We start from the raw sequence: 9,582 nt of genomic DNA on the forward strand, positions 1-9,582 counted from the left end.
CCTGAGCTGCCTGCTTGTTCACGCTTGAATATGTTCGACTGTAGCTTAAAGTGCCTGCTTGTTCACGCTTGAATATGTTCGACTGTAGCTTAAAATGCCTGCTTGTTCACGCTTGAATATGTTCGACTGTAGCTTAAAGTGCCTGCTTGTTTACACTTGAATATGTTCGACTGTAGCTTAAAGTGCCTGCTTGTTCACGCTTGAATATGTTCGACTGTAGCTTAAAGTGCCTGCTTGTTCACGCTTGAATATGTTTGATTGTAGCTTAAAGTGCCTGCTTGTTCACGCTTGAATATGTTCGACTGTAGCTTGAGCTGCCTGCTTGTTCACGCTTGAATATGTTCGACTGTAGCTTAAAATGCCTGCTTGTTCACACTTGAATATGTTCGACTGTAGCCTGAGCTGCCTGCTTGTTCACGCTTGAATATGTTTGACTGTAGCTTAAAATCCCTGCTTGTTCACGCTTGAATATGTTCGACTGTAGCCTGAGCTGCCTGCTTGTTCACGCTTGAATATGTTTGACTGTAGCTTAAAGTGCCTGCTTGTTTACAATTGAATATGTTCGACTGTAGCTTAAAGTGCCTGCTTGTTCACGCTTGAATATGTTCGACTGTAGCTTAAAATGCCTGCTTGTTCAGGCTTGAATATGTTCGACTGTAGCTTAAAATGCCTGCTTGTTCACGCTTGAATATGTTCGACTGTAGCCTGAGCTGCCTGCTTGTTCACGCTTGAATATGTTTGACTGTAACTTAAAGTGCCTGCTTGTTCACGCTTGAATATGTTCGACTGTAGCTTAAAGTGCCTGCTTGTTTACACTTGAATATGTTCGACTGTAGCTTAAAGTGCCTGCTTGTTTACGCTTGAATATGTTCGACTGTAGCTTAAAGTGCCTGCTTGTTTACGCTTGAATATGTTCGACTGTAGCTTAAAGTGCCTGCTTGTTTACACTTGAATATGTTCGACTGTAGCTTGAGCTGCCTGCTTGTTTACACTTGAATATGTTCGACTGTAGCTTAAAGTGCCTGCTTGTTTACGCTTGAATATGTTCGACTGTAGCTTAAAATGCCTGCTTGTTCACGCTTGAATATGTTTGACTGTAGCTTAAAATGCCTGCTTGTTCACGCTTGAATAGGTTTGACTGTAGCTTAAAATGCCTGCTTGTTCACGCTTGAATATGTTCGACTGTAGCTTGAGCTGCCTGCTTGTTCACGCTTGAATATGTTCGACTGTAGCTTAAAATGCCTGCTTGTTCACGCTTGAATATGTTTGACTGTAGCTTAAAATGCCTGCTTGTTCACGCTTGAATATGTTCGACTGTAGCTTAAAGTGCCTGCTTGTTTACACTTGAATATGTTCGACTGTAGCTTAAAGTGCCTGCTTGTTTACGCTTGAATATGTTCGACTGTAGCTTAAAGTGCCTGCTTGTTTACACTTGAATATGTTCGACTGTAGCTTGAGCTGCCTGCTTGTTCACGCTTGAATATGTTCGACTGTAGTTTAAAATGCCTGCTTGTTCACGCTTGAATATGTTCGACTGTAGCTTAAAATGCCTGCTTGTTCACGCTTGAATATGTTTGACTGTAGCTTAAAATGCCTGCTTGTTCACGCTTGAATATGTTTGACTGTAGCTTAAAGTGCCTGCTTGCTCACGCTTGAATATGTTCGACTGTAGCTTGAGCTGCCTGCTTGTTCACGCTTGAATATGTTTGACTGTAGCTTAAAATGCCTGCTTGTTCACGCTTGAATATGTTCGACTGTAGCCTGAGCTGCCTGCTTGTTCACGCTTGAATATGTTTGACTGTAGCTTAAAATGCCTGCTTGTTCACGCTTGAATATGTTCGACTGTAGCCTGAGCTGCCTGCTTGTTCACGCTTGAATATGTTTGACTGTAACTTAAAGTGCCTGCTTGTTCACGCTTGAATATGTTCGACTGTAGCTTAAAATGCCTGCTTGTTCACACTTGAATATGTTCGACTGTAGCCTGAGCTGCCTGCTTGTTCACGCTTGAATATGTTTGACTGTAGCTTAAAATGCCTGCTTGTTCACGCTTGAATATGTTCGACTGTAGCCTGAGCTGCCTGCTTGTTCACGCTTGAATATGTTTGACTGTAGCTTAAAGTGCCTGCTTGTTTACACTTGAATATGTTCGACTGTAGCTTAAAGTGCCTGCTTGTTTACACTTGAATATGTTCGACTGTAGCTTAAAGTGCCTGCTTGTTTACGCTTGAATATGTTCGACTGTAGCTTAAAGTGCCTGCTTGTTTACACTTGAATATGTTCGACTGTAGCTTGAGCTGCCTGCTTGTTCACGCTTGAATATGTTCGACTGTAGCTTAAAATGCCTGCTTGTTCACGCTTGAATATGTTTGACTGTAGCCTAAGCTGCCTGCTTGTTCACGCTTCAATATGTTCGACTGTAGCCTGAGCTGCCTGCTTGTTCACGCTTGAATATGTTCGACTGTAGCTTAAAGTGCCTGCTTGTTCACGCTTGAATATGTTCGACTGTAGCTTAAAATGCCTGCTTGTTCACGCTTGAATATGTTCGACTGTAGCTTAAAGTGCCTGCTTGTTTACACTTGAATATGTTCGACTGTAGCTTAAAGTGCCTGCTTGTTCACGCTTGAATATGTTCGACTGTAGCTTAAAGTGCCTGCTTGTTCACGCTTGAATATGTTTGATTGTAGCTTAAAGTGCCTGCTTGTTCACGCTTGAATATGTTCGACTGTAGCTTGAGCTGCCTGCTTGTTCACGCTTGAATATGTTCGACTGTAGCTTAAAATGCCTGCTTGTTCACACTTGAATATGTTCGACTGTAGCCTGAGCTGCCTGCTTGTTCACACTTGAATATGTTTGACTGTAGCTTAAAATCCCTGCTTGTTCACGCTTGAATATGTTCGACTGTAGCCTGAGCTGCCTGCTTGTTCACGCTTGAATATGTTTGACTGTAGCTTAAAGTGCCTGCTTGTTTACAATTGAATATGTTCGACTGTAGCTTAAAGTGCCTGCTTGTTCACGCTTGAATATGTTCGACTGTAGCTTAAAATGCCTGCTTGTTCACGCTTGAATATGTTCGACTGTAGCTTAAAATGCCTGCTTGTTCACGCTTGAATATGTTCGACTGTAGCCTGAGCTGCCTGCTTGTTCACGCTTGAATATGTTTGACTGTAACTTAAAGTGCCTGCTTGTTCACGCTTGAATATGTTCGACTGTAGCTTAAAGTGCCTGCTTGTTTACACTTGAATATGTTCGACTGTAGCTTAAAGTGCCTGCTTGTTTACGCTTGAATATGTTCGACTGTAGCTTAAAGTGCCTGCTTGTTTACGCTTGAATATGTTCGACTGTAGCTTAAAGTGCCTGCTTGTTTACACTTGAATATGTTCGACTGTAGCTTGAGCTGCCTGCTTGTTCACGTTTGAATATGTTCGACTGTAGCTTAAAATGCCTGCTTGTTCACGCTTGAATATGTTTGACTGTAGCTTAAAATGCCTGCTTGTTCACGCTTGAATAGGTTCGACTGTAGCTTAAAATGCCTGCTTGTTCACGCTTGAATATGTTCGACTGTAGCTTGAGCTGCCTGCTTGTTCACGCTTGAATATGTTCGACTGTAGCTTAAAATGCCTGCTTGTTCACGCTTGAATATGTTTGACTGTAGCTTAAAATGCCTGCTTGTTCACGCTTGAATATGTTCGACTGTAGCTTAAAGTGCCTGCTTGTTTACACTTGAATATGTTCGACTGTAGCTTAAAGTGCCTGCTTGTTTATGCTTGAATATGTTCGACTGTAGCTTAAAGTGCCTGCTTGTTTACACTTGAATATGTTCGACTGTAGCTTGAGCTGCCTGCTTGTTCACGCTTGAATATGTTCGACTGTAGTTTAAAATGCCTGCTTGTTCACGCTTGAATATGTTCGACTGTAGCTTAAAATGCCTGCTTGTTCACGCTTGAATATGTTTGACTGTAGCTTAAAATGCCTGCTTGTTCACGCTTGAATATGTTTGACTGTAGCTTAAAGTGCCTGCTTGCTCACGCTTGAATATGTTCGACTGTAGCTTGAGCTGCCTGCTTGTTCACGCTTGAATATGTTTGACTGTAGCTTAAAATGCCTGCTTGTTCACGCTTGAATATGTTCGACTGTAGCCTGAGCTGCCTGCTTGTTCACGCTTGAATATGTTTGACTGTAGCTTAAAATGCCTGCTTGTTCACGCTTGAATATGTTCGACTGTAGCCTGAGCTGCCTGCTTGTTCACGCTTGAATATGTTTGACTGTAACTTAAAGTGCCTGCTTGTTCACGCTTGAATATGTTCGACTGTAGCTTAAAGTGCCTGCTTGTTTACACTTGAATATGTTTGACTGTAGCTTAAAGTGCCTGCTTGTTTACGCTTGAATATGTTTGACTGTAGCTTAAAGTGCCTGCTTGTTTACGCTTGAATATGTTCGACTGTAGCTTAAAGTGCCTGCTTGTTTACACTTGAATATGTTCGACTGTAGCTTGAGCTGCCTGCTTGTTCACGTTTGAATATGTTCGACTGTAGCTTAAAATGCCTGCTTGTTCACGCTTGAATATGTTTGACTGTAGCTTAAAATGCCTGCTTGTTCACGCTTGAATAGGTTTGACTGTAGCTTAAAGTGCCTGCTTGTTCACGCTTGAATATGTTCGACTGTAGCTTGAGCTGCCTGCTTGTTCACGCTTGAATATGTTTGACTGTAGCTTAAAATGCCTGCTTGTTCACGCTTGAATATGTTCGACTGTAGCCTGAGCTGCCTGCTTGTTCACGCTTGAATATGTTTGACTGTAGCTTAAAATGCCTGCTTGTTCACGCTTGAATATGTTCGACTGTAGCCTGAGCTGCCTGCTTGTTCACGCTTGAATATGTTTGACTGTAGCTTAAAGTGCCTGCTTGTTCACGCTTGAATATGTTCGACTGTAGCTTAAAGTGCCTGCTTGTTCACGCTTGAATATGTTCGACTGTAGCTTAAAGTGCCTGCTTGTTTACGCTTGAATATGTTCGACTGTAGCTTGAGCTGCCTGCTTGTTCACGCTTGAATATGTTCGACTGTAGCTTGAGCTGCCTGCTTGTTCACGCTTGAATATGTTTGACTGTAGCTTAAAGTGCCTGCTTGTTCACGCTTGAATATGTTCGACTGTAGCTTAAAGTGCCTGCTTGTTCACGCTTGAATATGTTCGACTGTAGCTTAAAGTGCCTGCTTGTTTACGCTTGAATATGTTCGACTGTAGCTTGAGCTGCCTGCTTGTTCACGCTTGAATATGTTCGACTGTAGCTTGAGCTGCCTGCTTGTTCACGCTTGAATATGTTCGACTGTAGCTTGAGCTGCCTGCTTGTTCACGCTTGAATATGTTCGACTGTAGCTTGAGCTGCCTGCTTGTTCACGCTTGAATATGTTTGACTGTAGCTGAAAGTGCCTGCTTGTTTACACTTGAATATGTTCGACTGTAGCTTGAGCTGCCTGCTTGTTCACACTTGAATATGTTCGACTGTAGCTTGAGCTGCCTGCTTGTTCACGCTTGAATATGTTTGACTGTAGCTTAAAGTGCCTGCTTGTTTACACTTGAATATGTTCGACTGTAGCTTAAAGTGCCTGCTTGTTCACGCTTGAATATGTTCGACTGTAGCTTAAAGTGCCTGCTTGTTCACGCTTGAATATGTTCGACTGTAGCTTAAAGTGCCTGCTTGTTTACGCTTGAATATGTTCGACTGTAGCTTGAGCTGCCTGCTTGTTCACGCTTGAATATGTTCGACTGTAGCTTGAGCTGCCTGCTTGTTCACGCTTGAATATGTTTGACTGTAGCTTAAAGTGCCTGCTTGTTTACACTTGAATATGTTCGACTGTAGCTTAAAGTGCCTGCTTGTTTACACTTGAATATGTTCGACTGTAGCTTAAAGTGCATGCTTGTTTACGCTTGAATATGTTCGACTGTAGCTTAAAGTGCCTGCTTGTTTACACTTGAATATGTTCGACTGTAGCTTGAGCTGCCTGCTTGTTCACGCTTGAATATGTTCGACTGTTGCTTAAAATGCCTGCTTGTTCACGCTTGAATATGTTTGACTGGAGCTTAAAATGCCTGCTTGTTCACGCTTGAATATGTTCGACTGTAGCTTAAAATGCCTGCTTGTTCACGCTTGAATATGTTCGACTGTAGCTTGAGCTGCCTGCTTGTTCACGCTTGAATATGTTCGACTGTAGCTTAAAATGCCTGCTTGTTCACGCTTGAATATGTTTGACTGTAGCTTAAAATGCCTGCTTGTTCACGCTTGAATATGTTCGACTGTAGCTTAAAATGCCTGCTTGTTCACGCTTGAATATGTTCGACTGTAGCTTGAGCTGCCTGCTTGTTCACGCTTGAATATGTTCAACTGTAGCTTAAAATGCCTGCTTGTTCACGCTTGAAAATGTTCGACTGTAGCTTAAAATGCCTGCTTGTTCACGCTTGAATATGTTTGACTGTAGCTTAAAATGCCTGCTTGTTCACGCTTGAATATGTTTGACTGTAGCTTAAAGTGCCTGCTTGTTCACGCTTGAATATGTTCGACTGTAGCTTGAGCTGCCTGCTTGTTCACGCTTGAATATGTTCGACTGTAGCTTAAAATGCCTGCTTGTTCACACTTGAATATGTTCGACTGTAGCCTGAGCTGCCTGCTTGTTCACGCTTGAATATGTTTGACTGTAGCTTAAAATGCCTGCTTGTTCACGCTTGAATATGTTCGACTGTAGCCTGAGCTGCCTGCTTGTTCACGCTTGAATATGTTTGACTGTAGCTTAAAGTGCCTGCTTGTTTACACTTGAATATGTTCGACTGTAGCTTAAAGTGCCTGCTTGTTTACACTTGAATATGTTCGACTGTAGCTTAAAGTGCCTGCTTGTTTACGCTTGAATATGTTCGACTGTAGCTTAAAGTGCCTGCTTGTTTACACTTGAATATGTTCGACTGTAGCTTGAGCTGCCTGCTTGTTCACGCTTGAATATGTTCGACTGTAGCTTAAAATGCCTGCTTGTTCACGCTTGAATATGTTTGACTGTAGCCTAAGCTGCCTGCTTGTTCACGCTTCAATATGTTCGACTGTAGCCTGAGCTGCCTGCTTGTTCACGCTTGAATATGTTCGACTGTAGCTTAAAGTGCCTGCTTGTTCACGCTTGAATATGTTCGACTGTAGCTTAAAATGTCTGCTTGTTCACGCTTGAATATGTTCGACTGTAGCTTAAAGTGCCTGCTTGTTTACACTTGAATATGTTCGACTGTAGCTTAAAGTGCCTGCTTGTTCACGCTTGAATATGTTCGACTGTAGCTTAAAGTGCCTGCTTGTTCACGCTTGAATATGTTTGATTGTAGCTTAAAGTGCCTGCTTGTTCACGCTTGAATATGTTCGACTGTAGCTTGAGCTGCCTGCTTGTTCACGCTTGAATATGTTCGACTGTAGCTTAAAATGCCTGCTTGTTCACACTTGAATATGTTCGACTGTAGCCTGAGCTGCCTGCTTGTTCACGCTTGAATATGTTTGACTGTAGCTTAAAATCCCTGCTTGTTCACGCTTGAATATGTTCGACTGTAGCCTGAGCTGCCTGCTTGTTCACGCTTGAATATGTTTGACTGTAGCTTAAAGTGCCTGCTTGTTTACAATTGAATATGTTCGACTGTAGCTTAAAGTGCCTGCTTGTTCACGCTTGAATATGTTCGACTGTAGCTTAAAATGCCTGCTTGTTCACGCTTGAATATGTTCGACTGTAGCTTAAAATGCCTGCTTGTTCACGCTTGAATATGTTCGACTGTAGCCTGAGCTGCCTGCTTGTTCACGCTTGAATATGTTTGACTGTAACTTAAAGTGCCTGCTTGTTCACGCTTGAATATGTTCGACTGTAGCTTAAAGTGCCTGCTTGTTTACACTTGAATATGTTCGACTGTAGCTTAAAGTGCCTGCTTGTTTACGCTTGAATATGTTCGACTGTAGCTTAAAGTGCCTGCTTGTTTACGCTTGAATATGTTCGACTGTAGCTTAAAGTGCCTGCTTGTTTACACTTGAATATGTTCGACTGTAGCTTGAGCTGCCTGCTTGTTCACGTTTGAATATGTTCGACTGTAGCTTAAAATGCCTGCTTGTTCACGCTTGAATATGTTTGACTGTAGCTTAAAATGCCTGCTTGTTCACGCTTGAATAGGTTCGACTGTAGCTTAAAATGCCTGCTTGTTCACGCTTGAATATGTTCGACTGTAGCTTGAGCTGCCTGCTTGTTCACGCTTGAATATGTTCGACTGTAGCTTAAAATGCCTGCTTGTTCACGCTTGAATATGTTTGACTGTAGCTTAAAATGCCTGCTTGTTCACGCTTGAATATGTTCGACTGTAGCTTAAAGTGCCTGCTTGTTTACACTTGAATATGTTCGACTGTAGCTTAAAGTGCCTGCTTGTTTACGCTTGAATATGTTCGACTGTAGCTTAAAGTGCCTGCTTGTTTACACTTGAATATGTTCGACTGTAGCTTGAGCTGCCTGCTTGTTCACGCTTGAATATGTTCGACTGTAGTTTAAAATGCCTGCTTGTTCACGCTTGAATATGTTCGACTGTAGCTTAAAATGCCTGCTTGTTCACGCTTGAATATGTTTGACTGTAGCTTAAAATGCCTGCTTGTTCACGCTTGAATATGTTTGACTGTAGCTTAAAGTGCCTGCTTGCTCACGCTTGAATATGTTCGACTGTAGCTTGAGCTGCCTGCTTGTTCACGCTTGAATATGTTTGACTGTAGCTTAAAATGCCTGCTTGTTCACGCTTGAATATGTTCGACTGTAGCCTGAGCTGCCTGCTTGTTCACGCTTGAATATGTTTGACTGTAGCTTAAAATGCCTGCTTGTTCACGCTTGAATATGTTCGACTGTAGCCTGAGCTGCCTGCTTGTTCACGCTTGAATATGTTTGACTGTAACTTAAAGTGCCTGCTTGTTCACGCTTGAATATGTTCGACTGTAGCTTAAAGTGCCTGCTTGTTTACACTTGAATATGTTCGACTGTAGCTTAAAGTGCCTGCTTGTTTACGCTTGAATATGTTTGACTGTAGCTTAAAGTGCCTGCTTGTTTACGCTTGAATATGTTCGACTGTAGCTTAAAGTGCCTGCTTGTTTACACTTGAATATGTTCGACTGTAGCTTGAGCTGCCTGCTTGTTCACGTTTGAATATGTTCGACTGTAGCTTAAAATGCCTGCTTGTTCACGCTTGAATATGTTTGACTGTAGCTTAAAATGCCTGCTTGTTCACGCTTGAATAGGTTTGACTGTAGCTTAAAGTGCCTGCTTGTTCACGCTTGAATATGTTCGACTGTAGCTTGAGCTGCCTGCTTGTTCACGCTTGAATATGTTTGACTGTAGCTTAAAATGCCTGCTTGTTCACGCTTGAATATGTTCGACTGTAGCCTGAGCTGCCTGCTTGTTCACGCTTGAATATGTTTGACTGTAGCTTAAAATGCCTGCTTGTTCACGCTTGAATATGTTCGACTGTAGCCTGAGCTGCCTGCTTGTTCACGCTTGAATATGTTTGACTGTAGCTTAAAGTGCCTGCTTGTTCACGCTTGAATATGT

Source organism: Notolepis coatsorum (assembly GCF_963971535.1).
Source record: "Notolepis coatsorum genome assembly, chromosome: 5".
Classification (NCBI taxonomy): Eukaryota; Metazoa; Chordata; class Actinopteri; order Aulopiformes; family Paralepididae; genus Notolepis; species Notolepis coatsorum.